The 25,098-nt window shown below is 43.5% G+C and overlaps 12 non-coding genes across 12 annotated transcripts in view; all 12 read right to left on the bottom strand.

Moving 5' to 3' along the window:
* Positions 1 to 12,954: 12,954 nt before the first annotated feature.
* Positions 12,955 to 13,036, bottom strand: trnas-aga. Its single transcript has one exon. It is a non-coding gene; the product is annotated as a tRNA-Ser (tRNA).
* A 1,332-nt stretch (positions 13,037 to 14,368) lies between these two features.
* On the bottom strand, positions 14,369 to 14,442 carry trnan-guu. The gene has a single exon. It is a non-coding gene; the product is annotated as a tRNA-Asn (tRNA).
* A 404-nt stretch (positions 14,443 to 14,846) lies between these two features.
* trnas-aga lies at positions 14,847 to 14,928 on the bottom strand. Its single transcript has one exon. It is a non-coding gene; the product is annotated as a tRNA-Ser (tRNA).
* Positions 14,929 to 16,160: 1,232 nt separating this feature from the next.
* trnan-guu lies at positions 16,161 to 16,234 on the bottom strand. Its single transcript has one exon. It is a non-coding gene; the product is annotated as a tRNA-Asn (tRNA).
* Positions 16,235 to 18,202: 1,968 nt separating this feature from the next.
* On the bottom strand, positions 18,203 to 18,284 carry trnas-uga. The gene has a single exon. It is a non-coding gene; the product is annotated as a tRNA-Ser (tRNA).
* Positions 18,285 to 19,632: 1,348 nt separating this feature from the next.
* trnas-uga lies at positions 19,633 to 19,714 on the bottom strand. The gene has a single exon. It is a non-coding gene; the product is annotated as a tRNA-Ser (tRNA).
* A 667-nt stretch (positions 19,715 to 20,381) lies between these two features.
* Positions 20,382 to 20,463, bottom strand: trnas-aga. Its single transcript has one exon. It is a non-coding gene; the product is annotated as a tRNA-Ser (tRNA).
* A 486-nt stretch (positions 20,464 to 20,949) lies between these two features.
* Positions 20,950 to 21,031, bottom strand: trnas-uga. Its single transcript has one exon. It is a non-coding gene; the product is annotated as a tRNA-Ser (tRNA).
* Positions 21,032 to 22,626: 1,595 nt separating this feature from the next.
* Positions 22,627 to 22,698, bottom strand: trnaq-uug. Its single transcript has one exon. It is a non-coding gene; the product is annotated as a tRNA-Gln (tRNA).
* Positions 22,699 to 23,064: 366 nt separating this feature from the next.
* On the bottom strand, positions 23,065 to 23,146 carry trnas-aga. The gene has a single exon. It is a non-coding gene; the product is annotated as a tRNA-Ser (tRNA).
* A 1,213-nt stretch (positions 23,147 to 24,359) lies between these two features.
* On the bottom strand, positions 24,360 to 24,433 carry trnan-guu. The gene has a single exon. It is a non-coding gene; the product is annotated as a tRNA-Asn (tRNA).
* A 636-nt stretch (positions 24,434 to 25,069) lies between these two features.
* trnas-aga overlaps positions 25,070 to 25,098 on the bottom strand; it is an 82-nt gene continuing 53 nt past the window's right edge. The window contains exon 1 of the tRNA in view: positions 25,070 to 25,098. This exon is cut by the window's right edge and continues 53 nt beyond it. This is a non-coding gene — a tRNA (tRNA-Ser).

The raw sequence follows: 25,098 nt of genomic DNA, 5'->3' as shown, positions 1-25,098 counted from the left end.
CCTCAAGCTGGGCATATTGGGGAGAGATCCACTCATTTTGGAACCTCACCAAAAGAATGGATCTTTAAGTGTATGGACAGCTTAAAGAAGGAAGGATTTAAGGAGGCAGAAGATGAGCCCCCATTAGGCTTGTGGCTCAGGACAGTCCTAGTTTATACATCCTAAAACCAAAGGGTGTTCCAGGAATGCCAACCCATGCCTCGGCTCACCACCCCCTTTGATGTTGCTCCCAGTGGACTCAAAATAGGTGCCATTTTTACATTTCTGGCTTGGAGTTTTGGAAGCACAAAGACACAGTTTTACTCCAAGCAGAGCCCCCTGCAGGCCAGCAGCCCACATGGGGTTATCATATAGCCAATCATAGTCATATTTGGCAGCCCCAAAGACCTTTTTTATGCTTGTGAGGCTCACCAACACTTTTTACTGAGCGTGGCTCATGAGTAAAAAAGGTGGGGGATCCCTGGTGTATAGTAAAGAATGTGACTGGGTCAAGATACACTAAATACTTGTCTCAGTTATGAACATTTCATTCCTGACTGGAAGTAATTGGTTTTAATGTCAGATATGTCCTAATTAGGTATATATTTTATAGGTACAGAATAGTTTCGTAGTTTTGCAAATTTTTTGGCAAAACAGGACAGAATCACTAATAACTAGTACAGAGCACATCATCATATAAATTACATATACAGGTATAGGATCTGTTATCTGAAAAACCCCTTAAAAGCTTTGAATTACAGGAAGGACATCCTCCATAGACTCCATTTTAATCGAATATTTACAATTTGTAAAAATGAATTTATTTTTGTCTTAGAGAAAATGCAAACCAATCCAATTGGGTTTAATGTTTTTTGGTAGACTTAAGGCAGGGGTAGCCAAAACGTCGATCGTGGTCCACCATTAAATCCTGCGTGAATTTCTGGTGGACCGCGTCGAAGCCGGGAAATGCATAAGTGCGGTGGTTCCGCGCATTTATTTGTTATGCGTACGAACGCTGCGTCGTGTACATACCCGGGGAGGGGCCAAAAATTGACTGCCGGGGGAAAAAGTCTGGGCACAAGGTATAGAGATCGAAATTATGGGAAAAAAACCCCAAAAAACCCCAGATTCTGAGCATTGTAGATACCTGTATACATATATATTTTTCAATGTTCTGATGCTTACAATGCACATTTCCATGTAAATTACATTTATACATATATATTTGTATTCACCACTTTACTAATACTCATCAAATAAATACATGATATAAGACTTATAAGACAGATTAATTGTCAATGCTATAGGCCAGTGATCCCCAACCAGTGACTCGTGAGCAACATGTTGCTCCCCAACCCCTTGGATGTTGCTCCCAGTGGCCTCAAAGCAGGGGCTTATTTTTGAATTTCTGGTAAGGAGACAAGTTTTGGTGCATAAAAACCAAGTACAATGCCAACCAGAGCCTCCTTCAGGCTGCCAGTCCCCATAGGGGCTATTAAGTAGCCAATTATAGCTCTTATTGCTGCTCCAAGGAACCTTTTTCATGTTTGTGTTGTTCCCCAACACTTTTTCCATCTAAATGTGGCTCACGGGTATAAAAGGTTGGGGATCCCTGCTATAGGCTATAGTTGAATAATTGTCAATGTTATAGATTAATTGTCAACACAATAATCTATAGTTGAATAGTTGAATATTGAGACCTTGTTGGTGCAATATAAACCTCTATATTAAGGGACTACTTTACTAAAAAGTTTTTTATGCTATGATTTTATTCCTGAAATAAATAGCTATACTTCTTGACATTACATTGTGACCTTCTTGACTAAATATTGTATCTTATAATTGGAGCATGTGATTATATGCTTATAATTTATACCATTGTTATCTTTTCCTGTTTGAATAATAGCTGCTCCATACGTTTGTCAACAATAGTAAGTTAGTTCACAAGGTTTATTTGTGTATCTAAAGAAGGGAACCAGCTCAACCCGCAAACAAGAAGGCCTCTTTCCTGATAGATATATTGTGTTTGGAAACAATTAAGTATAGGGAGGGTTCCTTTGCTTCTCCACCAGTTTCACTCACTCAACACACTCAAGGGAACTGTGGGCTATTCATGGGCAGCAACAATACAATGGGTAAACCAAAACAGCCAGCATTCTCCCAAAATATTTACTGTTTTGCATATAAGAATGAATTGTTCCCCCTCTTTATAAATGTAAAGTAGGATAACAATATCAATAGTAAATGTAATTTCCATTTACAAGAGAAGAAGGGTGAAAAAAATGGGCAAGGAATAGAAAGGACAAAGGAACAGAAGTATAAAGCAGAAAAGAAAGCAAAAGAGAAAAAAGAAAGAGAGAGAAAACAGAATAGTCATACGATCCACTTGTTTGGCGAGGTCACCAAATGAGTGGATCTTTCTCGCGATATGCCCACCTAAGGTTGGCAATATCAGGCTAATTTAATTGTTTGGCTGTAGGGACAAAGGATTGAATTACAACAGGTATAGAAGCCTTGCTGATTTTTGACCAGAATTCAGTGGGGTAGACCCGTCAGAGGTTTCCATACTTGGTCAAAAAAGCTACCGAATCAGTCTGAATTGGCAGTTTAAATCTGTTCATGTATGGTCACCTTAAAAAAAGAAGAGAACAAAAAAGAAAGCAAAGGGGAAGAGAAAGGGAAACCAATAGGAAGAACAGACATAAAAGCACAGGAAAAGGGGCAAAAGAAAGCAAAAACACAATTAAAATGGAGGAAAATGGGGAGCAGAAGATAACAGGGTGCAGAAGATAATGGGGAGATAGCAAGAAAAACGAAGTAAAAGAAGAAATAAAGAGACATCATATCACTATAGACATGAAAGAACAGGAAAATGGAAACACAAAAGAAAGTTAAAACATAAATCAAATGGAGGAGGGAGGAAAATGGAGAAGAAGGGGAGAAAGAAAGAAGAAGTAAAGAGAAAGGGAGAATTTAGAAAACAAGTGTAGGAATGAACAGAAAGAAATAATAGAGGAGGAACAGAATCAGGGTTGTGATGGGTTGCTATAAATGGCTAGAAATGGGGATAACATGAAGGAAGACAATTAAAGCAATTAATTATTGAAGAGGATAGGATGATTAGGGGTGACATCATACCACTATACATGTGTATTGCCACCTTCCTATTGTTCCTGTAGCTCCACGTCACTTTCTCTTGTAGTGAATTAAGACTGATGTTTCAAAGGCCCATGGCCTGGCAAACCACATCCAGATGTTTAAAGTGGTTATAAAGTGGTTATCGTAACTTCCTGACCCAATATGGGGATGTATTGGCAGTATATGAATATAAAATAAGGACAATAGATAGAAACTAGAGAGGTACATTTCCTGAAGAAAATGTGAGTGGTGCTTGCCGTGACAAAACTTGCGCCCCAATATTACAATGTTTCCTTCAGTTTGGTTAATTGCCCCCTGCTGGGGCAATTAACCGCCCACCCCCTAGAAAAGTCATTGCACCCCATTCCCGAATAAGCCGCACGGTTTGACACCTCATTCATGGGTCTACGACAAACTGTGGTTAATTGCCCCCTGCTGGGGCAATTAACCGCCCACCCCTCAGAAAAGTCATAGCACCCCATTTCCGAATAAGCCGCACGGTTTGACACCTCATTATGGGTCTAAGACAAACTAGTTATTCGCCAAAATCCCCATTATAAGTCAATAGGGCAAATTTGTGGACCTCTCTTGCCCCGGGGGTAAAACTTATACCCTTGTGCGGGGTATCTTCTGACACAAGTTGCAAACCTCTTCAATTGTGGTAAATTTCACGTTTCTAAAAAATTCCCTCTCTGCGCTACAATCTGTCAAAGTTGGCCTCAATGTTAAGTCAATGGGATTTTTGGGCCGGTTAGAAAAGCCTTAGCACCCCATTCCCGAATAGGCCGCACGATTTGACACCTCACTCATGGGTCTACGACAAACGGTGCGGGACTAGTTACGGAAGAATAATAATAAGAAGAAAAATAAGCCTGTGAGATAACTATAGTGATGCTTTGCTTCGCAAGCCCCACTAACAAGAGAGACAATATATATTTAATAGCCTAACCCAGTGCTGTCCAACTGGCGGCCCGCGGGCCGCATGCGGCCCGCGACCCCCCTCTGTGTGGCCCCCCACCTGTCTGGCTGCTTTGATGGCTTACTCTTGTGTAAGCTTTAAATGGTATCAGTACTGTGATTAACTGCCCCCCCTGCATGGTTCTCACCTCAGATTCAGGCTGTAATCCCTCTGTATTGTTTAAATATGTAATCCCCTGTGTTGTTCACACCTTTTAATCTCTGCATTGTTCACCCCCTGCAGTGTTAACACCTCAGGCTCAGGCTGTAATCACCCCCATTGTTCCCCTGTTCACACCTCAGGAGCAGTAGAAACCCACAAATAATCCCTGCACACTACAAAAAGAACATATACTGACATAAACATACTGAGGTGGTACTTCAATTAAAAAGTTTTTTAATATATAGTTATTGTGCAGACTGTAGGAGCCGTGCCAGCATTGTGTCACTGTAGGCTGCCTGTGTGCTATACACACAGGCATCATAGGGCAAGCAGAGTATGGCACACACAGGCAGGGTAGGGAAGGCAGAGTATGGCACACACAGGCAGGGTAGGGAAGGCAGAGTATGGCACACACAGGCAGAGTATGGCACACACAGGCCAAGTATGGCACACACAGGCCGAGTATGGCACACACAGGCAGAGTATGGCACACACAGGCAGAGTATGGCACACACAGGCAGAGTATGGCACACACAGGCCAAGTATGGCACAAACCAGCCAAGAATGGCAAACACAGTGAAAGTATGGCACACAGGCAGGGTAGGGAAGGCAGAGTATGGCACACACAGGCAGGGTAGGGAAGGCAGAGTATGGCACACACAGGCAGGGTAGGGCAGGCAGAGTATGGCAGGTTTTTGCTGTACTACAACCATTAATATGGGTATGGTCATGTGATAACATGGGTGTGGTTTCAAGTGGGTGTGGTTTCAAAAAGGGGAGTGGTCAAAACTGGCTTCCATTATCGGCCCTCCACCACGTAGGTCGGAAAAATTGCGGCCCTCGGTACAACAGAAGTTGGACAGCACTGGCCTAACCCATCTTCCCCAATGCGCACATACACTGTACACGCTGTCTGTAATAATGTTTTGGTTGGAGAAGCTGAATAAAAGTTTAGCAGCTAAGCTCCAAAAGGTTTAATTCTTAAATCTCTGGACTAGAGGAGGGAATGGCAGGCTATGGGTAGTTACAAAAATAGTCAAGGAGAACAGAGAGGTTAGTATATTAATTGTAAACCACCAGTGTGGCGACTCAAGTGTGTAGGTTCAGGGTCAAGGTAAGTTGCTTAGCACAGTCGTGTAAGGCCTTGTACAAGGAGCTGGTAAGAGTAATACCTCTGTAACTAGCTCCTCTACAATGTTGTATATATCAGTAACAAATAGGCAGCAACATCTAGGGAAACTGTATACTCTACCCCAGCAATAAATCAAGTATTATTTTTAGAAGTACTAGTCCACCTTGTCAGCCAAAGTCCATTTGAGAGTCCAATGTGATGTTTGTTCAACAATAACATAAAATAAATAAAGTTAAAAAAAAGTTAATGGATAACTAAACCCTAAAAACAGATATGGCTAAAAATGCAGTATTTTACTAAATTTACTGCATTTTTATCAGCCTAACAGTTTAGCATCTCTATAATAGTGCTATGATAGAAGCATTTCTTCTTTGTTAAGCTTAAGTTCTTCACTGTCATGATTTTTATAGTATACTTTTTTTTTCTAAATTACACCGTTACATAGCAAATAATTCATTCTACCATTTAAAATTGTATTCTTGAACCAAAAAATGTATTTTTAGCTGTAATATTGGTGTGTAGGTGCCATCTCAGTGCATTGTGCCTGAGTCTGAGCTTTCAGAAGGAGCCAGCGCTACACATTAGAACTGCTTTCAGCCAACCTATTGTTTCTCCTACTCCCATGTAACTGGAGGAGTCCCAAGCCGGACTTGGATTTCTTACTATTGAGTGCTATTCTGATACCTACTGGGAGCTGCTATCCCTCTCCTTTCCAATTGTTCTGCTGATTGTTCTGCTGATCGGCTACTAGGAGTGAAAGGGAGCGGGGTGATATCACTCTAACTTGAAGGATTCTACTGGAGAAGTTCTATAAACTGATGCGTTTTGAAAAAAACTTGTTTTCCCATGACAGTATTCCTTTAATTATTGAGGGGGGGTATCTGACATGTATTTTTAATTTTAATTTTATTTACTAGAAAAAATAAATGGCTGATTTCTGAAAAAGCATCTTATCTACTTCTTGTATTACACTGTCTGTATACAGCATAGCATTGGTGACTAATTATTACAGGTATAGGATCCGTTATTCCTTTTTCTCTGTAATAATAAAACAGTACCTGTACTTCAGTGATCCCCAACCAGTGGCTCGTGAGCAACATGTTGCTCCCCAACCCCTTGGATGTTGCTCCCAGTGCCCCCAAACCAGGGAGTTATTTTTGAATTCCTGACTTGGGGGCAAGTTTTGGTTGAGTTAAAACAAGGGTTACTACCAAATAAAGCCCCCTGTAAGCTGATAGTGTGCATAGAGGCCCCTAATAGCCAATCTTAGCCCTCTTATTTGGCTCCTCCATGAACTTTTATGGTGCTTGTGTTGCTCCCCAAGTCTTTTTACATTCGAATGTGGCTCACGAGTAAGAAAGGTTGGGGACCCCTGCTGTACTTGATCCCAACTAAGATATAATTACTCCTTATTGGGGGCAGAACAGCCCTATTGGGTTTATTTAATGGTTAAATGATTCCCTTTTCTCTGTAATAATAAAACAGTACCTGTACTTGATCCCAACTAAGATATAATTACCCCTTATTGGGGGCAGAACAGCCCTATTGGGTTTATTTAATGGTTAAATGATTCCGTTTTCTCTGTAATAATAAAACAGTACCTGTACTTGATCCCAACTAAGATATAATTACCCCTTATTGGGGGCAGAACAGCCCTATTGGGTTTATTTAATGGTTAAATGATTCCGTTTTCTCTGTAATAATAAAACAGTACCTGTACTTGATCCCAACTAAGATATAATTACCCCTTATTGGGGGCAGAACAGCCCTATTGGGTTTATTTAATGGTTAAATGATTCCGTTTTCTCTGTAATAATAAAACAGTACCTGTACTTGATCCCAACTAAGATATAATTACCCCTTTTTGGGGGCAGAACAGCCCTATTGGGTTTATTTAATGGTTAAATGATTCCCTTTTCTCTTATCCGGAAGACCCCGGGTCCCGAGCATCCTGGATAACAGATCCCATACCTGTACTAATTACTGTCACTGAGAGTCCTTGCTTTCTCCTTGGTGAAGCTTAAGACTAACCATGCTTTGTATCTATTCTCTGCCTCCTTATAAACTCTAGAACTCCTACTACTGGCACAGGGTTCTCTCATAGAACAGTATGGGATTCACAGGCAAGGTAGGCAGATCCAAGTTCTAATTAACTGACTCATCTTGGAATGAGGGCAGTTGTTATTGTTCATGAGTTTACAGAACCCAGAAGTAACATACATAGTAACATAGTAACATAGTAAGTTGGGTTGAAAAAAGACATACGTCCATCAAGTTCAACCATAATGCCTATATATAACCTGCCTAACTACTAGTTGATCCAGAGGAAGGCAAAAAAACCCCATCTGAAGCCTCTCTAATTTGCCACAGAGGGGAAAAAATTCCTTCCTGACTCCAAGATGGCAATCGGACCAGTCCCTGGATCAACTAGTACTAAGAGCTATCTCCCATAACCCTGTATTCCCTCACTTGCTAAGAATCCATCCAGCCCCTTCTTAAAGTTATATAATGTATCAGCCAGCACGACTGATTCGGGGATGGAATTCCAGAACTTCACAGCTCTCACTGTAAAAAATCCTTTCCGAATGTTTAAATGGAACCTCCCTTCTTCTAAACGGAGTGGGTGCCCTCGTGTCCGTTGGAAGGACCTACTGGTAAATAAAACATTAGAAAGGTTATTATATGATCCCTTTATATATTTATACATAGTTATCATGTCACCTCTTAAGCGCCTCTTCTCCAGTGTAAACAGCCCCAACTTGGCCAGTCTTTCTTCATAACTGAGACTTTCCATACCCTTTACCAGCTTAGTTGCCCTTCTCTGGACCCTCTCTAACTCAGTAATGTCCCGTTTGAGCACTGGAGACCAAAACTGAACAGCATATTCTAGATGGGGCCTTACCAGCGCTCTGTAAAGGGGAAGAATAACCCCCTCCTCCCGTGAATCTATACCCCTTTTAATACAGCTCAAAACCTTGTTTGCCCTTGCAGCTGCTGCCTGGCATTGCTTGCTACAGCCAAGTTTATTATCTACAAGGACTCCAAGGTCCTTCTCCATTATGGATTTGCCTAGTGCAGTCCCATTAAGGGTATACGGGGCTTGCATGTTTTTACATCCCAGGTGCATGACCTTACATTTATCCACATTAAATCTCATCTGCCACTTAGCTGCCCAGATTGCCAGTTGGTCAAGATCCTGCTGCAGGGATGTCACATCCTGGATAGAATTGACTGGTCTGCAGAGTTTTGTGTCATCTGCAAACACTGATACATTACTCATAATACCCTCCCCTAAGTCATTTATGAACAAATTAAACAAAAGTGGACCCAGTACAGAACCCTGAGGGACCCCACTGAGGACCTTATTCCAAGTAGAGAATGTACCATTAACAACCACCCTCTGTACCCGATCCTGTAGCCAGTTTTCTATCCATGTGCAAACGGCTTCACTAAGACCAATAGACCTTAGCTTAGAAAGCAGTCGTTTGTGGGGAACGGTATCAAATGCTTTGGCAAAATCCAAATAGATGATATCTACTGCATCCCCACTGTCCAGCTTCTTACTTACCTCATCATAAAAAGCAATTAAATTGGTCTGACATGACCTGTCCTTCATAAAGCCATGCTGATTACTGCTCATAATGCCATTCTCCACTACATAATTTTGAATGTGATCCCTTAACAAGCCTTCAAATAACTTGGCCACCACGGATGTCAAACTTACAGGCCTATAACTGCCAGGCTGAGATCTTACTCCCTTTTTAAATATGGGAATGACATTCGCCTTCTTCCAATCCCTAGGTACCATACCTGATGAAAGAGAGTCTGAGAATATCAGAAACAAGGGCCACTGCAATTCTGCCCCTAGCTCTCTCAGTACCCGAGGGTGTATTCCATCTGGCCCCGGTGCCTTGTTTACATTTATCGTGTGTAACCCTTTAAGCACCATATCCTGCGCCAACCACTGTGTAGTTGGAGCTGAGGCAACAGTGAAGCTATTGGGTGGGACTTGGCCCACTGGCTCCTCTACTGTATACACAGAAGAAAAGAACTGGTTAAGCACATCTGCCTTTTCTGTATCCGCTGTAACCATATTGTTACTATAACTCAATGGGGCCACACCCTCAACCTGCATCTTTTTACTATTAATATACTTAAAAAACTTTTTGGGGTTAGTCTTGGCCTCGGCCGCGATGCGCTCCTCATTTTCTATCTTTGCCTTCCGGATTGCTGTTTTACAACACTTGTTATAGTGTTTATAATCATTAAACGCAGCTACTGTCCCCTCTGACTTATATTTCTTAAAAGCTTTCCTTTTTCTCCCTATTAACTTCTTTACCTCAGAGTTAAGCCACATAGGGTGATTCTTAACACTTCTACTTTTTCTTATTAATGGAATAAATTGAGAACAGTAATGATTTAATATAATTTTAAATGACAACCATTTCTGCTCTGTATTTTTATCAGAAAACATAATGCCCCAATCTATGCCCTAAAGCGCTGCCCTTAAGGAGCTAAAATTTGCCTTCGTAAAATTCATTGTCTTTGTTGCCCCCGTGTAAATTTGTTTCCTGCACCAAACATCAAATGAAATAACATTATGGTCACTATTACCCAGGGGTTCAACCACTTGCACATTTGCTATACGTTCTGGGTCATTAGAGATCACTAGATCTAGTATAGCATGGTTCCTGGTTGGCTCCTCAACAACCTGTGACATAAAGTTGTCATGCAGCAAGTTTATAAACTTGTTCCCATTTACTGTCCTGGCAGTACTATTGCCCCAGTCAATATCAGGGTAATTAAAATCCCCCATTATTATCACTTGCCCCAAACTAGCAGCCTTTTCTATTTGCAACAGGAGCTGGGCCTCCTCCTCCTCACTTACATTAGGGGGTCTATAGCATACCCCTACAATTAGTTTGGTAGATTCCTTACTATCTGTGAGAAGCTCAACCCATAAGGATTCAGCTCCCTCTGTTACCCCCATCACTTCCTCCCTAATATTTGCTTTTAATTCCTGCTTAATGAACAGACACACTCCTCCTCCTTTTCTATTGCCCCTGTCCCTCCGAAACAATGTATACCCCCCAATATTAACTGCCCAGTCATGAGACTCATTCAACCAAGTTTCAGCAACTCCAATCACATCATATTTCCGCTCCAACGCCAGTACCTCCAGCTCTCCCATTTTACCAGTCAGACTCCTTGCATTGGTAAACATACATTTAATACTGGTTCCGGCGTGAGAATGACGTGTAAACAACTTATGGGCCTCCCTGCCATTATCAGTATCCCGAAGCAAGTCTCCTCCCCCATTTTCCCTTACTATGCCCACTACCTCATCTATCCTGTCTACCACAGAATTTCCCTCTGCACCCTCCCCCCCCACTCCTAGTTTAAAATCTCCTCCAACCCTCTAGCCATCTTTTCCCCCAAAGCAGCTGCCCCATCATCATTGAGGTGCAGCCCATCCCTGGCAAAGAGCCTGTAGCCGACTGAGAAATCAGCCCAGTTCTGGAGAAACCCAAAGCCCTCCTCCCTACACCAATCTCTCAGCCACGCATTAATCTCCCTGAGCTCCCGCTGCCTTCTTAATGTTGCTCGTGGCACAGGTAATATCTCTGAGAAAATTACCTTGGAAGTCCTCGCCCTCAACTTCGCACCTAGCTTTTTAAAATCGTTCTTGAGGACTTCCCCCCCTCCTCTAACTTTGTCATTGGTACCTATGTGTACCAAGACCGCCGGGTCTTCCCCAGCCCCTCCCAACAATTTGTCCACTCGTTCCACCACATGCCGAACCCTAGCACCAGGCAAGCAACACACAGTTCGGCATGTAGGGTCTTTGCGACAAATTACCCTATCCACCTTTCTAATAATTGAATCCCCTACAACTATAGCCTGCCTTCCCTTCCTAGCACTACTCCCCCCACCTGTATTAGAGGTGCCGGCTCCCAGGGTGCTCTGAGAGTCAGCCCGCTCCATACATGCTAGCTCAGAGCTGTCTTCCCCAGCATCTTCACCTAAAGCGGCAAATCTGTTGGATTGTACAAGCTGTGAACCAGCCCCCCTACCCTTGTGTCCCCTACTTCCCCTCTTAACTGTTACAAATTTGTCTCCCTCATTAACCTCCACTGTCCCTTCTCCCCCCCCCACTACACCGGCCCCTGCCAGTGGTTGCTCAGTGAGCCTCCTGTTCTCCCCCATGTTTGCAGCTGCCCTCAGTGCTGCCAGTTCCCCTCTTAGATTCTGCACCTCAGATTCCAAGAGGAAAACCCACCTGCATCTCTCACAAGTAAATGCTGCATGGAACTGCTGCTCCAGGACCACATACATGCGGCAAGATGCACACTGAGTAACACCAGCAATCATACTGCAACTCATATTGCAACTGGGTACTTACAGTCTCCCGAGTGCAATCCCTTGTATAGTGCCTTTTAAGTTTCAAACGCCTTTTTTGTTTTTAACGCCTACTATACACTTAATCTACATGCAACACTTTAGATTACATGCAAAACTCGCTAGCAGCTCCCAAACTCGCTGTGCAGTCAGAAACTTATTGAGGTAGTGCCACATTAAATATTATTATGTTGCTAGCATGGCCATGTGAATTTTTGGTAAGTCATGCAATTTGCACAACATTTCCACAATAAGTATTTGTTGAGCAGAAATTTGGTGCAGACAGAAATTCCTTTTTGAAAGTATAACAGTTCTGGACTGAAACTCAAAATAGGCCCTGGAATTTCAAATACACAGAGATCTAAATAGCCCCCCAAAGGCCCAATAAATAGTGTCTGACTATCTTACAGCAGCCCCTCTGGCTTTTGCCAGAACCCACAGATTGCCAGCCTGGGCCAGTCAGTAAATGATAAAAGGTCTGTTCCTTTTTGGGGATACTTTGTTGTTAGTGCTATTTAAGCCATGGCCTTTGTCTGTTTTGCTTGGTGGTCTAGAAAACCCCAAAAGATGTCTAGATTACCAGATTTGGCCTTACAAAAGGTAACACTTACCAGGAGCCCATTATCAGCAGGATTCAAACCTGAGCAAGGAGACCCCAAGTCCATCACCTTATAGCACTTTGCCACAGCTACTGGCACACGGGGATATTAGTCGCCCCACCACAAATCTTCGTTACCGCGGGCGACTAATCTCCCCGCAATGCAATCCCACTGGCAACAATGTAAATCGCCGGTGGGATGACATACGCTTTGCTACAATTTCCCAAAGTTGCCTTTCAAGGAAACTTCGGGCGACTTTGGGAAATTGTATTGATGCGTATGCCATCCCACCGGTGATTTATATGGTTGAGACTGGATCAACTTTGTGTTAAGAGCTATTTTTAGTAACTCTGTATTTTCTTACTTGCTAAAAAATCCAGTTTGCTATTGTTTCCCAACCAGGGATGCAGCATAGCTGAGTTTGAGCCCATCATTAAAACTATTTAGATGTCATTCACAAGCGAGATGGGCAGAATGCCTTGAGATGGCTACATTCTGGATATCTCTACTTTTTTTTTTGCTTGTCCATTACCTTTTCAGATCAGCCAACGTTATTCTCAGGGAGGGAGTGGCAACTAAAGGCAACCCGTAGTCGGCAGGATTCGAACCTGCGCGGGGAGACCCCAATGGATTTCTAGTCCATCGCCTTAACCACTCGGCCACGACTACTGTGCTGAATGAGTTCCAGGCTGCTGACCAAAGCTGCACAATACCCTAACTTTTGGCCCTCAGTTTAAGGCTCATAGGGCAGTATTGGATATGATTCACATGCAAGGTAGGCAGATCCAAGCAGGCAAGTATTTTCCTTTGTTCTTGTGGAGGAAACCCTGTTCTGTTGGTATGTCGCTCAACAAATTGGCAGACAGCAGTTCTTCAGGCTCTTATTTCAAAAACAGACAAGACACCCTACTTCAAATATTTTTTATGCAGTTACTGTAGAAACACTCGTGGTTTTCGAATTATTAAGCTTTTTGTTCATCATCTCTTCACTTTGGAATTTCAGTAATTGGGTTGCTATCAGGAAACTTATACGGGCCAATTGTAGCTGCCGATATCGTTCCCTTAGACCAATTCAGCAGCTTATCGGGCCGTGTAGGGGGCAGCAATGAGGGGCATGCCCGACGGATATCTGGCTGAAATCGGGCAGATATCAATCAGGTAGGTTAAAAAATTTAGTCGGATCGGGGACCGCATCGGCACGTTGATGTGGTCCCAGAACCGACTGTGCCCATTAGTGCCACTGTAATTCAATCGTTTGGCCTCAGGGTCAAACAACCAAATTACCTACATTCGCCCAATATCGCCCACACGTAGGTAGGGATATCGAGAGCAGATCCACTCGCTTGGCAAGATCTTAAAGTGTATGGCCACCTTTACTCTAGCAGCCAGGCAGTGGTTTGAATGAGAGATTGGAGGATGAATAGGAAAGTGATTGAATAGACACAATATTTGACAGACCAATCATTTTGTCATTTGTCTACTCATTATTTGTCTACTGGGGTCAGTGAGCTCAATTTTAAAGCTAGAAAGAGGCTGAAGAGGAAGGCAAATAATTAAAAATCTAAAATAAATAGAAAATGCTGGGAAGCTAACAAGCTGGAAAGTTGCTATATTTAGCATATGCTAAAGCAGTGATTCCCAACCAGTGGCTCAGAGGCAACATGTTGCTCCCCAACCCCTTGGATGTTGCTCCCAGTGCCCCCAAACCAGGGAGTTATTTTTGAATTCCTGACTTGGAGGCAAGTTTTGGTTTAATAAAAACAAGATTTACTACCAATAAAGCCCCTGTCAGCTGATAGGGTGCATAGAGGCTGCCTAATAGCCAATCACAGCCCTTATTTGGCACCTCCATGAACTTTTATGGTGCTTGTGTTGCTCCCCAAGTCTTTTTACATTTGACTGTGGCTCACGAGTAAGAAAGATTGGGGACCCCTGTTCTAAAACATACTAAAAATCTAAAGGATGTCCACAATTATATTCAATAACAAAAAGCAAGAGAGCCGTCCCTGGGTGGGCTTGAACCACCAACCTTTCGGTTAACAGCCGAACGCGCTAACCGATTGCGCCACAGAGACTACCATGTTGGAAAAAAAGACACCGAAAAGTACAGTCACTGTCAGGATGCATTACCATTTATACATTATCATGTGAGAGTAGATTATAGAAAGTAAAAACGAGTTACCTTTTGTTTTCTTGGAGTTACCATACTATCATTCAACTGGAATTTGGGAGCAATCTATAATCAACAAGTATTTATAAAACTTCAACATATTCCACAATGCTGTGTGTAAAATAAGTTCAAAATGAATCAAGGAAAACATATATATGGATATATATCCAATTGTGAAAAAGTTATTCTTCCCCTATTGAACGCCTCGAGATGGCTACTTTCTGGATATCTCTACTTTTTTTTTGGTCCATTACCTTTTCAAATAAGCCAAAGTTATCCTCAGGGAGGGAGTGGCAACTAAAGGCAACCCGTAGTCGGCAGGATTCGAACCTGCGCGGGGAGACCCCAATGGATTTCTAGTCCATCGCCTTAACCACTCGGCCACGACTACTGCGCTGGGGCTGGACGCGGGCTGCCGACCGAAGCTGCACGATACCCTAATTTTGGCCCTCAGTTTAAGGCTCATAGGGCAGTATTGGATATGATTCACATACAAGGTAGGCAGATTCAAGTAGGCAAGTATTTTTTTTTGTTCTTGTGGAGGAAGCCCTGTTCTGTTGGTATGTCGCTCAACAAATTGGCAGGCAGCAGTCCTTCAGGCTCTAATTTCCAAAACAGACAAGATATACCTCTTTAAATCTTTTTGAGAATGCAGTTACTGTAGAAACCCTCGTAGTTTTTGAATTATTAAGCTTTTTGCTCATCACCTCTTCACTTTGGAATTTTAGGTTGCTATCATGCAACCATACACGGTAAGATCCGCTCACTTGGCGAGATCGCCAAGTGAGCGGATATTCCCCCGATATCCCCACCTGCCGGTGGGCGATATCGGGGAGCTTGAAGTTACAAGAAAAAATAATCTGATTGTTTTGCCCTGGGGCCAAACGACCGGATTATGTAGGCGGCAATGGGGCAGTCGGTTCGGGGACCGCATCAACGAGCCGATGCGGCCCCCGATCCGACTGAATCTTTTAACCAGGCCTTTCGATATCTGGCCAATTTCAGGCCAGATATCGGTCGGCCAGCCCACTCGTTTCTGCCCCTACACGGGCAGATAAGCTGCCGAGTCGGTCCAAGGGACCAATATCGGCAGCTTCTATCGGCCCGTGTATGGGGGCCTTTACTCTAGCAGCCAGGCAGTGTTTTGAATGAGAGATTGGAGGATGAATAGGAAAGAGATTGAATAGACACAATATATAAAAGACCAATCATTTTGTCATTTGTCTACTCATCATTTGTCTACTGGGGTCAGTGAGCTCAATTTTAAAGCTAGAAAGAGGCTCAGGGGCAACATGTTGCTCACTAGCCCCTTGGATGTTGCTCTCAGTGCCCCCAAACCAGGTAGTTATTTTTGAATTCCTGACTTGGGGGCAAGTTTTGGTTGAATAAAAACAAGAATTACTACCAAATAAAGTCCCTGTTAGCTGATAGTGTGCATAGAGGCTGCCTAATAGCCAATCCTTTAGCCCTTATTTGGCACCTCCATGAACTTTTATGGTGCTTGTGTTGCTCCCCAAGTCTTTTTACATTTGACTGTGGCTCACAAGTAAGAAAGATTGGGGAAACATACTAAAAATGTAAAGGATGTCCACTATTATATTCTATAACAAAATGGAAAAGAGCCGTCCCCGGGTGGGCTTGAACCACCAAACTTTCGGTTAACAGCCGAACGCGCTAACCGATTGCGCCACAGAGACTACCATGCCAGAAAAATAGACACTGAAAAGTACAGTCACTGTCAGGATGCATTACCATTTATATATTATCATGTGAGAGTAGATCATAGAAAATAAAAACGAGTTACCTTTTGTTTTCATGGAGTTACCATTATCATTCAACTGGAATTTGAGAGCAATCTATAATCAACAAGTATTTAGAAAACTTCAACATATTCCACAGTGCTGTGTGTAAAACAAGTTCAAAATAAATCTAGGAAAACATATATATGGATATATATCCAATCAACCCCCTAAAGGGAAATCCTATCAAGTTCCTTCCATACAAAGTCAGTGGCTCTATAATGCTCAGAATTGGGGCTCCTTGCCAGGGGTGCTGCCACCATGAGGCAAGTTAAGAAACTCACCTCAGGGGCAGTGCCCCCAGAGTCATCAGGGATGGGAAAAAGCTGCTCCTGGTAACTTTAAGAGCTGAATGTCTTATCTTTAATCTGAATTTTGGCTCTTCTAGTGCAGAGAGTGCAAGCACACTCTCTGCACTAGGCATGTACCCCCCCCCCCCCCGGACCTCCTCCAGTGCAGTAAAGGGGTAAGCAATGGGGTGCAAGGGGTGGCAACATTGCAGGAACTGCCTTGGGGTGGCTCCGGGGTGCTCCTTTTCCTTTCCAGTAATGCGTTAGCCCTGACAATTATGTTCTTCATGACAATCAATGACTAGTTGAATTAGTTAATGACTTGTTCCATTACAAAGATATGGCTGCTTATTATTAACCATATGTAAACAAAGTGATATTTTTATCCCAGATGCTACATGAACATTGCATAAGTCCTGTGGGCTATAGCTGACAGTTGTGTATGACGACACAACTGATCATATATATTTACTTATGTTGGAATTTTTGTATAGATACTCAGCTGGTCCAGACTGGCAATCTGTGGGTTCTGGCAAATGCCAGAGGGGCTGCTGTAAGGTGCCATAGACAGTCACTATTTATTGGGCTGGGGGGCTGTTTGGGCCTCTGGGTACTGGGAATGCCAGGGGGGGCTGTAAGGTGCCACAGACAGTCACTATTTATTGGGCTGCTGGGGGGCTGTTTGTGCCTCTGGGTACTGGGAATGCCAGGGGGGCTGTAAGATGCCATAGACAGTCACTATTTATTGGGCTGGGGGGGCTGTTTGGGTCTCTGGGTACTTGAAATGCCAGGGCCTATTTAAAGTCCCAGTCCAGGCCCGATATTTATTACATATTGATTTACATACACAACAAATCTCAACAAACGTAGCAACTTAAGGTGGCCATACACGGGCCGACTATAGCTGCCGATATCGGTCCCTTGGACTGATTCGGCAGCTAATCGGCCCGTGTATGGGGAGAGCAGATCGGCCTGGCCGACCGATATCTGGCCTGAAATTGGCCAGATCTCGATCGGCCAGGTTAGAAAATCTGGTCGGATCGGGGACCGCATCGGCTCGTTGATGCGGTCCCCGATCCGACTGCCCCATAGCTGCCCTCATAATCCGATCGTCTGGCCCCAGGGCCAAACGATCGGATTATTATTTTTTTTACCTAAATGGTCCCCGATATCGCCCACCCGTAGGTGGGGATATCGGGGGAAGATCCGCTCGCTTGGTGACATCGCCAAGCGAGCGGATCTGCTCGTGTATGGCCACCTTTAGATGACAGTATTTGTTCTCCTTTGTAATAAAAACACCTGTAAAGGAATACATGACCCAAAAAAACCTCCAATCTATGTTTACTCACTAAATTAGTTCTAACAACAAACAAACATGGCTGAGATGTTCAATATAGTTGCTTTTTGAAAAAAAAATTGTCATTTTTTAAATTTCTGGGTAGAATTGCATCTACTAGTTTTGTTGTTAGTGTCATTTAAGCCACAACAAAGTATCTTTAGTTTGGTGGTCTAGAAAAGTCCAATAGATGTCTAGTTTAATGGTTTGGCAGCAGTTTTTGTCATGCAAAAGGTAATCCGTAGTCGGCAGGATTCGAACCTGCGCGGGGAAACCCCAATGGATTTCAAGTCCATCGCCTTAACCACTCGGCCACGACTACTGCGCTGGAGGGGTGGCGTGGGGTCCCAACCAGGGATGCGGCATACCTCAGCTTGAGCCCACATAGAGCGCTGTTGACATGTCATTCTCACGCGAGATAGGCAGATCCCCGTTCTGTCCAACTGACTCCTATGCGATTTGGTAAAAAAGTCCTTAGTTACGCACTTAAGTTGGGTTGAAAAAAGACAAAAGTCCATCAGCTTTAACTCTTCCAAGTGAACCTCAGTGTATATATACAGTTAAACACACACACATATACAGACCTGGGGTATAGTCTGAATTCCCAATACCACATAGGGACCGTAAGAGTTGTCTAAATTAGTGATGGGCGAAATGTTTCGCCAGGCATGGATTCGCGGCAAGTTTTCGTGTTTCACCATTGGCGGATTGTTTCGCGAAACGGATGAAAAAATTTGCTGCACGCCCAAAAATTGTCGCCGGCGTCAAAAAAGAATAGTCACGGGTGTCAAAAGAATAGGCGTGCAACGAAATAAAAGCCGCGGACGACACAATAATAGCCGCGCGACGAAATAATAGCCACGGGCGACGAAATAATAGCCGCGGGCGACAAAACAATAGCTGTGCGACAAAATAATAACCGCAGGCGGTGAAATAATAGCCGCGGACAACACAATAATAGCCGCGCGACAAAATAATAACCACAGGCGACGAAATAATAGCCGCGGGTGACAAAACAATAGCCGCGCGACAAAAAAATAGCCGCAGGCGACAATTTTTTTTGCCACACAACATTTTCGCCATTTTGCAAATTGTTCACAGAACAGATTCGCTCATCACTAGTCTAAATGTATTGTTAATGGGGGGGGGGGACAAAACAAAAATATGTTAATAATCAAGATAACTGAAGTATTTGTTTGCTTTAGGTCTCTAACTGCCATTCTTTATGAATGAACAGTTTGGGGGGAAGTGAAAGCTAATTACCTCTAGTGTCAACAATAGACAGGAATTCAGCTCTCTGTAGCGTCTCTCTTGGTTTAAGTCCCAGTACAGTCATGCAGCAGCATCTAATCTGTTAGGAATGAAAGAAGATGCCTGTGCACAATGGAAGTATGTAACAAGACATACGCTGCCCCTCACTGCCTCCACCACAGGGTTTGCGAATACAGTCAGTAAGGATCAGGGAGTAGGGTGTTTTGTGTTTATTTCCTTTAATAAAAGTGTCAGGCAGGTTTGGGGAGGCTTAGCCTCCCCTATCTGCCTACGGGCATTGTCTGTTATACCACATACTGTAGCTTGAGACATAGGCAGATTAAGCTTTTGTCAGAGAAACCTTACCTTTTCAGATCAGCCACAATTCTTTTCAAGAAGAACTGCAACTAAAAGAAACCCGTAGTCGGCAGGATTCGAACCTGCGCGGGGAGACCCCAATGGATTTCTAGTCCATCGCCTTAACCACTCGGCCACGACTACTGCGCTGGAGGGATGGCGTGGGGTCCCAACCAGGGATGCGGCATACCTCAGCTTGAGCCCCACATAGAGCGCTGTTGACATGTCATTCTCACGCGAGATAGGCAGATCCCCGTTCTGTCCAACTGACTCCTATGCGATTTGGTGAAAAAGTCCTTAGTTACGCACTTAAGTTGGGTTGAAAAAAGACAAAAGTCCATCACGGTTAACCCTTCCAAATCAGCCCCAGTGCATACCTATAGATACATTGATACACACACATACAGACCTGCATACTCTAGTGTTGATGAGGCCTTAGTCGTGCACTTGTGTAGATCAATACACGTGTACTCAGAAGAAACCTGGCCTTCGGGTATAGTCTTCTTCTACGAAGCTGTGCTCCATTTGGTGCTTTAAGAGGCCCTCGTGTGTGTGAGTTTCCAAACAGCGCTTTGTTACGCATAGATTTCCTGTTTCCTAGTTTTGAGCAGAATGACCTTTCTGTCCCTACGGAATGCCTCCAGATGGTTTCTTTCTGGATAGCGCTACTTTTCTTGGGTTGGTTTGCAGTGGGAGGCCATGACAAGCATGCAAGCTGCATTTTGCGTGGAGTTCTTGAAATTCCAAGTCCATTACCTTTTCAGATCAGCCAAAGTTATCCTCGGGGAGGGAGTGGCAACTAAAGGCAACCCGTAGTCGGCAGGATTCGAACCTGCGCGGGGAGACCCCAATGGATTTCTAGTCCATCGCCTTAACCACTCGGCCACGACTACTGCGCTGGGGCTGGCTGCGGGCTGCCGACCGAAGCTGCACGATACCCTAACTTTCGGCCCAAGGCTCATAGGGCAGTATTGGATGCGATTCGCAGATCCGCAGGTAGGCAGCTCCAGCTTCTAATCAACTGACTCAGCTTGGAATGAGGGAAAAGGGTCGTTAGTGGGCATGAGTTTGCAGAAAGTAACCAGAAGCAGTACCGCATTAAACGTTAGGATGTTGCTGGCCTGGACGCCGTGACTTTTTGGTAAGTCATGCAATTTTCCACAACAGTAAGCAGAAATGTGGCGCGTCCTTCTTTTAGACAGGGATCGCTCTCTTTCCATTTTGAAAGGGGTCGGTTACTGACGAGAGGCCCGTTCTCTTTTTAGGGGTTGTGTTCTTGCTAGCTGCCTTGAAGCCGCGGCAAAGATGTCTGTGGTGTCTTTTGCTTGGTGGTCCAGAAAAGGCCCACAGGTTTTGTCAGGCAGAAACTAAAGGCAACCCGTAGACGGCAGGATTTGAACCTGCGCGGGGAAACCACAATGGATTTCAAGTCCATCGCCTTAACCACTCGGCCACAACTACTGTGCTTAGGGTATGTTTTTGGCTGCTGACAAAAGCTTCAAAATACCCTAAATTTTGACCATGAGTCGAAGGCTTATCTGGCAGTAGGTTAGGTATAATTTGTAGTAGTGCACCGAACACATTCTCCATATGTATACACCAGAAGACTTTGACTTGCAAATTAATTAGAGTCATAAAAGAAAAAAAGGGACACATAGAGAGATATCAGTTTCCACTGAAGTCAAAAGATACTTAACCTCATATGTAACCACATTTGTACACACCAGGAAAAATGTATTTGTTGTAGCGATCTTGCCTTGTATAAGCAAACATGCCTGGGTGGGCTTGAACCACCAACTAGTGATGGGTGGAATAAGTTGGCAGGAATGGATTGGCTTTTAATTTCTGTGGTTTGCCACTAGTGGTTTTGTTTGCAAAATGGGTGTCAAAATTTGCCATGGAAAAATTCACCACTAGTGATGAGCGAATCTGTCGCATTTTGCTTCGCCTAAAAATTTGCGAATCTTTCAAAAGATTTGCGAAATGGTGGAAAATTCACAAAACGGTGTAAATGTTGCGCGTCAAAAAAAATTGTCATCCGCGGCTATTCTTTTGTCGCGTGGCTATTCTTTTGTCACCCGCGGCTATTCTTTCATCGCCCACGGCTATTATTTTGTCGCCCACGGCTATTATTTCGTCGCCCACGGCTATTATTTTGTCGTCCGCGGCTATTATTTTGTCGTCCGCGGCTATTATTTTGTCGCGCGGCAAATTTTTCCGCTGCAAATTTTTTCATCCGTTTCGCGGAACAATTCGCCAATGGCGAAACGCAGAAATTCCCCGCAAATCCATAACTGGCGAAACATTTCGCCCATCACTATTCACCACATGACAGATAATTGTTGCCCACATCCAAAGATGGTCACCTGCATCCCGAATAATTGTCCAGTGCATAAAACATGAAAGCATGTGCATTCTTTTTTTTGATCCAAAATAATGACACGTGTGAATTTTTTTTTTTTTTGGCACGTAATATTTTTGCTGTTTTGTGAATTTTTTGCCATTTCACAAATCTATTCAAAGATTCACAAGTTTTTGGGCAAAGTGAAATGGGACAGATTTGCTCATCACTACCACCAAGCTGTTGCCAAAAGCACTAGCTAGTTAAGGTGGCCAAACAGGGGCTCGTTGATGTGGTCCCCGAACCAACTGCGCCTATTCCAGTTGTTATAATTCGATCGTTTAGCCCCAGGGCCTAAATTCCCCCGATATCACCCACCCGTAGGTGGGTATATTGGGAGAAGATCCGATTGCTTGGCGACCTCGCCAGGCAGCAGATCTTTACATGTATGGCCACCTTAACACCATAGAGCCTTCCTTACCTGTAGCCTGTGGTCACAGAAAGGACTCTTAATGTACAGGTAAAAACCCATAAGTGTGACCTTTTGCTGCTTTAGTTGGGTCTCATGATCCCTGAAATCTCTATTTACACTTGGAAAAAAAGTATGTAGGTTAGTGATTGTCTTGTTCTAAAGCAGTTTTTGGGTCACCAAGCTGGTTATGCAACATCATTTGGGTCCCATGAGAAGAGATTAATAAGAAACAAGCCACCAAAAAGGTTCCACCGAGATTTGAACTCGGATCGCTGGATTCAAAGTCCAGAGTGCTAACCGTTACACCATGGAACCCACACTTAAAACTTAATATGTTTCTGCATCATAGACCCTTTATTAAGTTATATTTCAGGGCATGATTATCAAAACTGGTTTTATAAATGCCATATGCCAAGGCTTTAATCAACTGACTTCCATATCAAACCTGTAAGTAACAAGACAAAACCGTATTACATACTTAGCAAGAATTTAATTTCGTCTATTTAAAATTTCCTTGGCGACTTTCTCGATAGCGCTACTTTTTCTACTTTTCTTGGATTGTTTGGCAGCGGGAGATCATGACAAGCATGCAAGCTGCATTTTTTGTAAATTCCAAGTCCATTCACTTTTTCAGATCAGCCAAAGTTATCCTCGGGGTGGGAGTGGCAATTAAAAACAACTCGTAGTCGGCAGGATTCGAACCTGCGCGGGGAGACCCCAATGGATTTCTAGTCCATCGCCTTAACCACTCGGCCACGACTACTGTGCTATCATGCATTTGTAGGCTGCCAACTGAAGCTTTATGACACCATAACTTTTGGTGAATGGAGCAAGGCTTATAGGGCAGTACGAGATTTGCATGCAAGGAATGGATTAATGCAGTTAAAAGACATTGGGGCCGATTCACTAAAAGTCGATAACGCTTATCGCATGCTTTTTTGCGTAAAAAAGCATGCAACAATTAAGTCCCGATTCATCAAAGTCATTTTGCATGAGTTAAGACGCAAAAAAACATGCTAATGCATGCGTTATGTACCTCGCATTGCGTTAATTCTTGCATAGAAATAATACTAACCCATGATTCACAAACACATATGAAGCATTAAACGCGCTATCCCATTCGTCTGTGCGAATATTAACACCTACTTGGGGCAGGCGGTACTTAAAGAAAATTGCGGTTTGTGAGCTTTTGGCAACACAACATGAAGTTTGCAGTGGGATTTATTCAAGTCTGTGTTGGCCCTAGAGCAGGGGTGGGCAAAGTTTTTGGCTCGGGGGCCACATTTACTCACAGGCGGGCCGGGCCAACGTCCTCCCACCAGCTCCCCCTCCACCAGCATCCTCCATCTCTCCGACCTGCAGCTCCCTCCATCGTTCCGCTGCATCTGTTCCCCGGCTCCCCGCTGCATCCTTTTTTATGGTTGTGCTCCCTGCGTATTGACATCGCGAGCACGCACGAAGCGCAACCAATCAGGGCCCAGAAATTATTTAAAGGGACCTGGAGTCGGCGGGCCGGATTAAAAAGGCCAACGGGCCGGACGTGGCCCGCGGGCCGTAGTTTGCCCACCCCTGCCCTAGAGTGATGCAGCCTCCAGTCTGCAGGGAAATGGTCATTTTCAGAACAGTAGTTTTCCGAAAGTAATGGATACGTACATAAAATCGTGCACTAATATAGCAAACGGCGAAATATATCATGGGCAGCGGGAAATAACGCACACAGCAGGGAATTAATGCAGGAAAAACGCTCATCGCGAGTTAAATAACGCAAAGAACATTGCGTCTTAATTATGACACCTGTCCTTTTAGTGAATCGAGCGTTAAGTCGCAAAAAATAAGAAGCAATAACATTTTTAACACATGCTATAAATAGCACTCGTTTTATCGACCTTTAGTGAATCAACCCCATTGAATCTAACACATTTGTACACACCAGAAGAAACTAATTTGCTATTGCAATCTTGACTTACATAAAGAGCCGTCCCTGGGTGGGCTTGAACCACCAACCTTTCGGTTAACAGCCGAACGCGCTAACCAATTGCGCCACAGAGACAGACACATGGAGTACTTTTGGTCACATTAGTAATACTTAATTTGCTCATAAGTGAGACCTTTTTCTGCTTTAGTTGGTGCAGTCATGATAGTGTCAAATCTCTATTTACACTTGAAAAAAGTATATAGGTGAATGATTCTCTTGTTCCAATGCAGTTTTTGGGTCACCAAGCTGGTTATGCAACATCATTTGGGTCCCATGAGAAGAGATTAATAAGAAGCAAGCCACCAATTAGGTTCCACCGAGATTTCAACCAATACACCATGGAATGCATCCTTCAAACTGCTGATGTTCCTGTATCATAGAACCTTTATTAAGTTATATTTCAGGGCATGGTTATCAAAACTGGTTTTATAAATGCCATATGCCAAGGCTTTAATCAACTGGCTCCCATATCAAACCTGTAAGTAACAAGACAAAATCGTATTACATACTTAGTAAGAATTTAATTTCCTTTATTTGAAACTTCCTTGGCGACTTTCTGGATATCTCTACTTTTTCTACTTTTCTTGGATTGTTTGGCAGTGGGAGACCATGACAAGCATGCAAGCTGCATTTTTTGTAAATTCCAAGTCCATTACATTTTCAGATCAGCCAAAGTTATCCTCGGGGAGGGAGTGGCAACTAAAGGCAACCCGTAGTCGGCAGGATTCGAACCTGCGCGG

The sequence above is a fragment of the Xenopus tropicalis genome, chromosome 10 (assembly GCF_000004195.4).
Source record: "Xenopus tropicalis strain Nigerian chromosome 10, UCB_Xtro_10.0, whole genome shotgun sequence".
NCBI classification, from domain to species: Eukaryota; Metazoa; Chordata; class Amphibia; order Anura; family Pipidae; genus Xenopus; species Xenopus tropicalis.
This window is presented reverse-complemented; position numbering and strand designations above follow the sequence as displayed.